Genomic DNA, 6,334 nt, shown 5'->3' on the forward strand with positions numbered 1-6,334 from the left:
TCAACCTCATTGACATATTTGTTGAAGACTATGTATAGAATAGAATCTAATAGTAGGGTATTTATCATCAAGGTTGACTCTGGCTTTCTATTTCCAGTTAGTTCAGTTGGTAGAGCATAATGCTGATAAATCTAGGTTGACTTGTCAAATGCTCTCTTCATCTACCATTACACTAGTCATTACAACTCCGTTCACTACAGTAAAATGTATTACATTCAGGTAGTTCTCAAGAAACTTGCCACTTTTATTGGACATCTATTGTTCCTATCTTTACTACCCTCATTATATATATCACATTATATATGTATATATACACACATATATATAAAATACACAATTCTAATTTAGACTATGTTTTTCTTTGGATATTTTATAAAAATCACTGATACCTGATATTGGTAGCCAACATATGCAACCTCGAGGAGCTCTAATGCTATACTCATTCCAGGCTATTGTCAATATCTTCATGATCTTTTTGTATTCAGTAACCTTATGAGAGAAATTACAGTATATTGGAACACCATTTCCTGGCCTATTTTCTTGAGGCCTATTTTTTATTCATTACTTTCCTAGATAAGATACTTTAATATATTTCTATTGCTTATAAGATGAAATATAAATGTTTAGGTTAGGAATTAACTTTACACATTCTGCTTCTCAAACAATTTTCTGCAATTTCCATGAGTATGTGCCATTCTAGACTTTGTTCAAAACTCATTTTTTCTATATTCATAAGGAAATTTTCCCATGAAATGGTCATACTAAGGAGATGAAATAGATCATAGTAACACAAAATTTGATTTGAATGTCAAAACTAATGGTGCCACACACATACATACCAAGAAGTTATGAAAAGGTTTAATAGAGTATTTGTCGTAGCAGAGGGATAAAAAATATGAGACTCATATTTCTTTCTCTAAAAAATCTAAAATGCTTATAAAGAGACAGGTAAATAATTCACATATTTGCACATAAAAGAGAGTAAGTATATTCAATGCAATGGAAAGTCAAAGGAAGTGGCAAGTAAACTAAGGGACACTACATTTATTTGGCGTGTTCTCTAGGTGTAGTAGAGAAAAAAGTTTGTATTATGAATTACAAAATATTTTTATGTATAGTAATCAGTGTTATTCTATACAAATATATGAAACAGTAGGTAGAAAATGGTATATTCATGGATAGTTATATTTTAATATATTTATTATATATTTAATATATTGAAATTTTCAAGTGCATGAAAAAGTGCAAAAGGTGATTTCACAACTGCCTCTCCATGCTTTTAAGAAAAAATATGCTTTCAGCTCTTTAAATTACTCTGTTTTCACAAAAGCTGATCAATAGAATTCTATTTTATTGTAGTTTTACTGCTATCTTTAAATAGAAACTTTGGTTCAGATATTATAATTATGGTGTTCTTAGGTTGCTTTGAATTACTGAAGGTAGAAGTGTGGAATTTTCTTATGAATAAACTCAAACACCACATCTAGTTTACCTAATATTGTACCTCAGAAAACAATCAAAGCAGATGGGACACTATGGTTACTGATTTACTAATTGGAAATGACATGGTTTTAATTCCATCACAAAATTATAATAACTATGAGCCCTTATGGGAATTCCTTTATTTCTCCAAGTATGAAAATGCAGTGATTAAAGACATCTCTGGTTTTGCATGTTGTGGTAGTCTGTTAAGAAGAACTTACATATTCTGAACATTTTCTAATAATCAAAGATCAGGAAGTGCTATTCATGATATTTTTAAATTACCTTTTGTAAACTTTCTAAATAATATTTTAAATTTAATAGATCAGAGAAATTATCTTTCACAATGGTCCTAAGTAATTACAAAACTAGTAATTTAAAAATACTTACCTGGCAGGGGAGATACCATGATCACGAAAGTGGTTTCCCCAGGGCGAGGCTCACCCATTGCACTCCGGGTGTGCTGACCCCTGCGATTTCCCCAAATGTGGGAAACTCGACTGTGTAATTTGTGGTAGTGGGGGATTGCGTTTGCGCTCTCCCCTGAAAAAAAAAAAGTAGCAAAATTAGTTCTAAGGGTAAAGTCGTAGTCCACAATTGGACTTAGTTAGTACTCATTTACTTATGAGTGAATGTTCTATGCCATGCTAGATTTCAAACATTTTATCTCTTCTACTGTAAGTCAATATTTATAAATATTTTCTTTGTTTGACATGCTTTAAAAAAGAATGTACTGTAAGTAAAATTACTATTTTTATTCTTAACCCTGACGGTTTAACTTTCTAAACAATAGTTCAACAATACTTATAAAATTGTCATGATTTAATCAATCCCCAAAGATATTTTGAAAAACTCATAAATGTAAATATCCACTTAAAATTGATTCCAGTAAAAATTACTTATGATATTTTTTCTGATTCTATTATTCTAAAACCTTTCTTATACCAAGGTAAATGATCTTATAATGATGGTTAGAGTCTGATGGGTGTTTTCTCAAGATAAGCTAGTTTATTTTTATTTTTTATATTTTAACCTTAAAACTGACATTAGTTGGGACTGACTCAGTTTTGTATTTTTACTGACAAATCCATATTAATAACAACATCAATACTGCATTAAACCTGAACTATGGGAATAATTTGTAATCACGCCAAAATTAATAACATTGTGCATCACCCAGAGAGCCTCTCAGGGAGGAGAGTGAAATGGTTATTAACTTGGGTTATTATTGCAACATTATGGACATTTAAATAGGCTATAATTCTCGAAATTTAAAGGTCAGTTTGATTTATTCAATTTACTTTGTCATATGTTTGGAAAACTAATTAAAATCAGAAACAACATGGTTATAACATTTTGATAGCAAGTCATAAGGCTATATTTTGAGTCACCAAAAGTAATCATTTTGCTGTTCAGGCTAGATATTTTTGTGAGTGAAAAGGACAATTTCTTCCATTCCTGTGATTGACAGAAAAGACAGGTTCTACAATCACGTTTTTTCCTCTACATATGAGCTCCTTCCTGGAATTTTTACCTCAAAACACAAGTCCTCATCTCCTGCACAGTGACTAGAGTGCTGCTCTTTAAATGCAATTTAAAGATCTAAAATAATCTCGCAGACAAAAATATTTTTTTCATCTGCTTTAGAGTCTCATATAACTTCTCTCCGGAAATAAATCCTTTTGTTTTAAATAACTTTAGTTTGAAGCAGACTGATATAACAAATGCCCCTGGAAGGGTAACATCTTGAATTCTGTTTATTTTATAACAAAGTTTTATATGGAATGGAAATAGTAGGAGGCAATGAAGCCTGAAAAATAGAGAGTGAAATATGAATTTAAGAAGTTAGATGTGAAAAGATGAAAATAAAATAAAATAAATGACTCGTGCCAGAGTAAATCAGGTATCACAAAAGAGAATTCTTTCCATCTAGCATTAAATGGCACATCACATGTGCTTTTTAAAAACTTGTAGCATCAACCTATAGATTAAAACATAACTGTATTGATGTGTTTACCAATAGTAGAAAGAAATTTGGGAGATGAAATACCAGTATAATTAAAAGACAATGAATAAGAAAAATGTGAGCATGGTCTTTGAACAATACAAATGGAAATGGCTAAAAGAAGATGAAATCCTGGATTTGAGACCAATTTTCAGGTTACTGTCAAAATTTGACTGCCTCATGTAACTATAATTATTAAAATTTATTTTATAATCAAATGGTTTCTAAGAAGTCTTTAAATTACTTGGATGACAACTTTATGGTCCCCAAAACTGAACCTTCAGTCATAGGAGTATCTATTTTATGTAGATTGACTAGTGACTTGTAAATGACATGTAACAGTGAAATGGAACAGTGAAGGTTATGAAGGTAGAAAAGTAATACATGGTACGAGATACCAGTGGGCTAGATAGGTAAAGGTAAAAATGTTTTGTCCATACTTTATTTTAAAAATAAACCCCTAGATAATTAAAGAAAGAAAAATTTGCCACATATGGTGTGACTGAAATGTTTCTATATAGTTAAAGCCTGTGCCTTTTAATTTGTCTATTAATGCATATAACAAGTGAGTTGCTCCTATCTAGAAATAATGGAAAAGAATGAGGCATTATCTAATAAAATGTACATCTTATAAAGTAGTTTTAAACTTGAAGTCAGAACGTAAGTGATAATTTAAATAAATGAGAAGCCTATGTTCTTGGATAAAATCATTAAATATTAGTAGTTTGTAAATTAGTTTCATTAGTCTGTAATTACAATGTGATTTTGGTAAAATACCAAGTTTTACCTTGGTTTCTTAATAAACTTAATATAAAATTTAAAGAAAATAATGAAAGTTTGGGAGGAAATGAACTAATATATAAACAAAAGTTAAACTTTGTGAAAGCATACACAATTGTGAGAAAGTTAGTTGTTAAAAAAAGTTGTAATTCAATGATATAAAGCACGTTTTTTGTTTAAAAAGTAAACATAGGGGCCAGAAAGATAGCATGGAGGTAAGGCATTTGCCTTGCATGCAGGATGGTGGTTCAAATCCCGGCATCCCATATGGTCCCCCAAGCCTGCCGGGGGCGATTTCTGAGCGTAGAGCCAGGAATAGCCCCTGAGTACTGCTGGGTGTGAACCCCCAAACAAAAACAAAAACAAATTAAACATAGTTCAATTACCCATCTGAGTAAAAGATTCACAAACTCATATTATTTAAAAGTAACATATTCAATAAAGCAAATTATTGGGTAGGGTAACATAACTTGTTAAAGTGTTTTGAATAATTAACTTGCTATATCAAATGGTTTCTAAGAAGTCTTTAAATTACTTGGATGACAACTTTATGATCCCCAAAACTGAACCTTCAGTCATGGGTCATAACAATGTATCCTGTGCCACACATGTGCCACATATAGGATGGACAAGAGATTAAAAACCTACATATAAAATAAAAGTATTGAAACTTTTGAAACTTGTAGTATTATAATATCTAACTCTGGGATTATTTGTTGAAAAATTATACACAAGGCATATATTTTTTCTGTTTTTTGCTTTTTGGACCACACCCTGTGACTCTCAGGGGTTACTCCTAGCTATGTACTCAGAAATACCTCCTGGCTTGGGGATCATATGGGACACCAGGGATCTAACTGAGGTCTGTCCTGAATTGGCCACGTGCAAGGCAAACACTCTACCGCTATGCTATCGCTCGGCCCTACAAAAGGCATCTTAAAGTAGAACTATAAGACATGGAATGATACAGAAAAATAAAAATAACATATAATAAAAATACCAAAATATAATATTGTTTATATTTCAAAATTTAACAATGCAATCAAACATTAATGGAAGAAAAATGCAAATTGAAACAACAGTGAGACATTTCAAACAATTTAGAATGTTTTATGTCCAAAGGATTGAATAACCAGGGTTAGTAGGTATGTGGTGAGAAAGGACTACTGGTTCTTTTGCCATCTGACTTCATACCTATGGATATAAATATGGAAATTTCTCAATAATGTAACAATAAAATAACTTTATGACTCAATGTTTCTACTTCTTGAATCTACTACCCAAAGACACACACACATATACGCACACACAAAAGACATGGATAGTACTGTTTATTACAAGTATTAATATAATAGCCAGAATATGAAAAAATATAAATGTCCAATGATATGTGAATGGATCTCAAAGTTTTCATATATTTACACCGTGGAATACTTGAAATCTACAAGAAAATATGGTATCATGCAATTTGTTGCAATTTGAATGGAACTAGCGGGAAACATGTGAAGTAAGTCAGAGGGCAAAAGGACAACTACCAGATGGTCTTACTTGTCTGTGAAATACAAAGCCAAAGTCAAATAAAAGAAATTATTGAGCATGACAAACCCTTACCAATGAGCACAGAACTAATCTGCAAACATTGCCCTTCACTGGGCAAGAAGGGCTAGGAAGATCAGAGAGAGGGACAGCAATTTAGGTAGTGGGATGGTGTGCTATAGTTATGTTGTATATCAAAACCATAAATTTTGCTGCTATTTTTAAGTCATTAGACTTCTTAAACTAAAATAAAAAACTTAATAAAGAAAATAGAATAAAAAGAAGAGAAAAGAAAAGAATATATATGTTCTTAGATTAGAACTGATCTGATACAAATTATCCATAAATTTGTGTGTAGTATAAGCCAGTTCTAATAAAATCTCAGCAATATTTTGTGTCAATTAATGAGCTTATTCTATAACTTACATGCCACACAAAAAATCTATTGTAATCAAAACAACTAAAAATAAGAAAATTGAAAAATATACACTAATTTATTTCAAGTTTATTACATAGCTAAATGAATCAAGA

At 31.0% G+C, this 6,334-nt stretch overlaps 1 non-coding gene across 1 annotated transcript; it reads left to right on the forward strand.

Moving 5' to 3' along the window:
* The first annotated feature begins 1,864 nt into the window (after positions 1-1,864).
* LOC126005663 (U1 spliceosomal RNA) lies at positions 1,865-2,028 on the forward strand. The gene has a single exon (XR_007494705.1). It is a non-coding gene; the product is annotated as a U1 spliceosomal RNA (small nuclear RNA).
* The last annotated feature ends 4,306 nt before the right edge of the window (positions 2,029-6,334 follow it).

This window comes from Suncus etruscus, chromosome 3 (assembly GCF_024139225.1).
Source record: "Suncus etruscus isolate mSunEtr1 chromosome 3, mSunEtr1.pri.cur, whole genome shotgun sequence".
NCBI classification, from domain to species: domain Eukaryota; kingdom Metazoa; phylum Chordata; class Mammalia; order Eulipotyphla; family Soricidae; genus Suncus; species Suncus etruscus.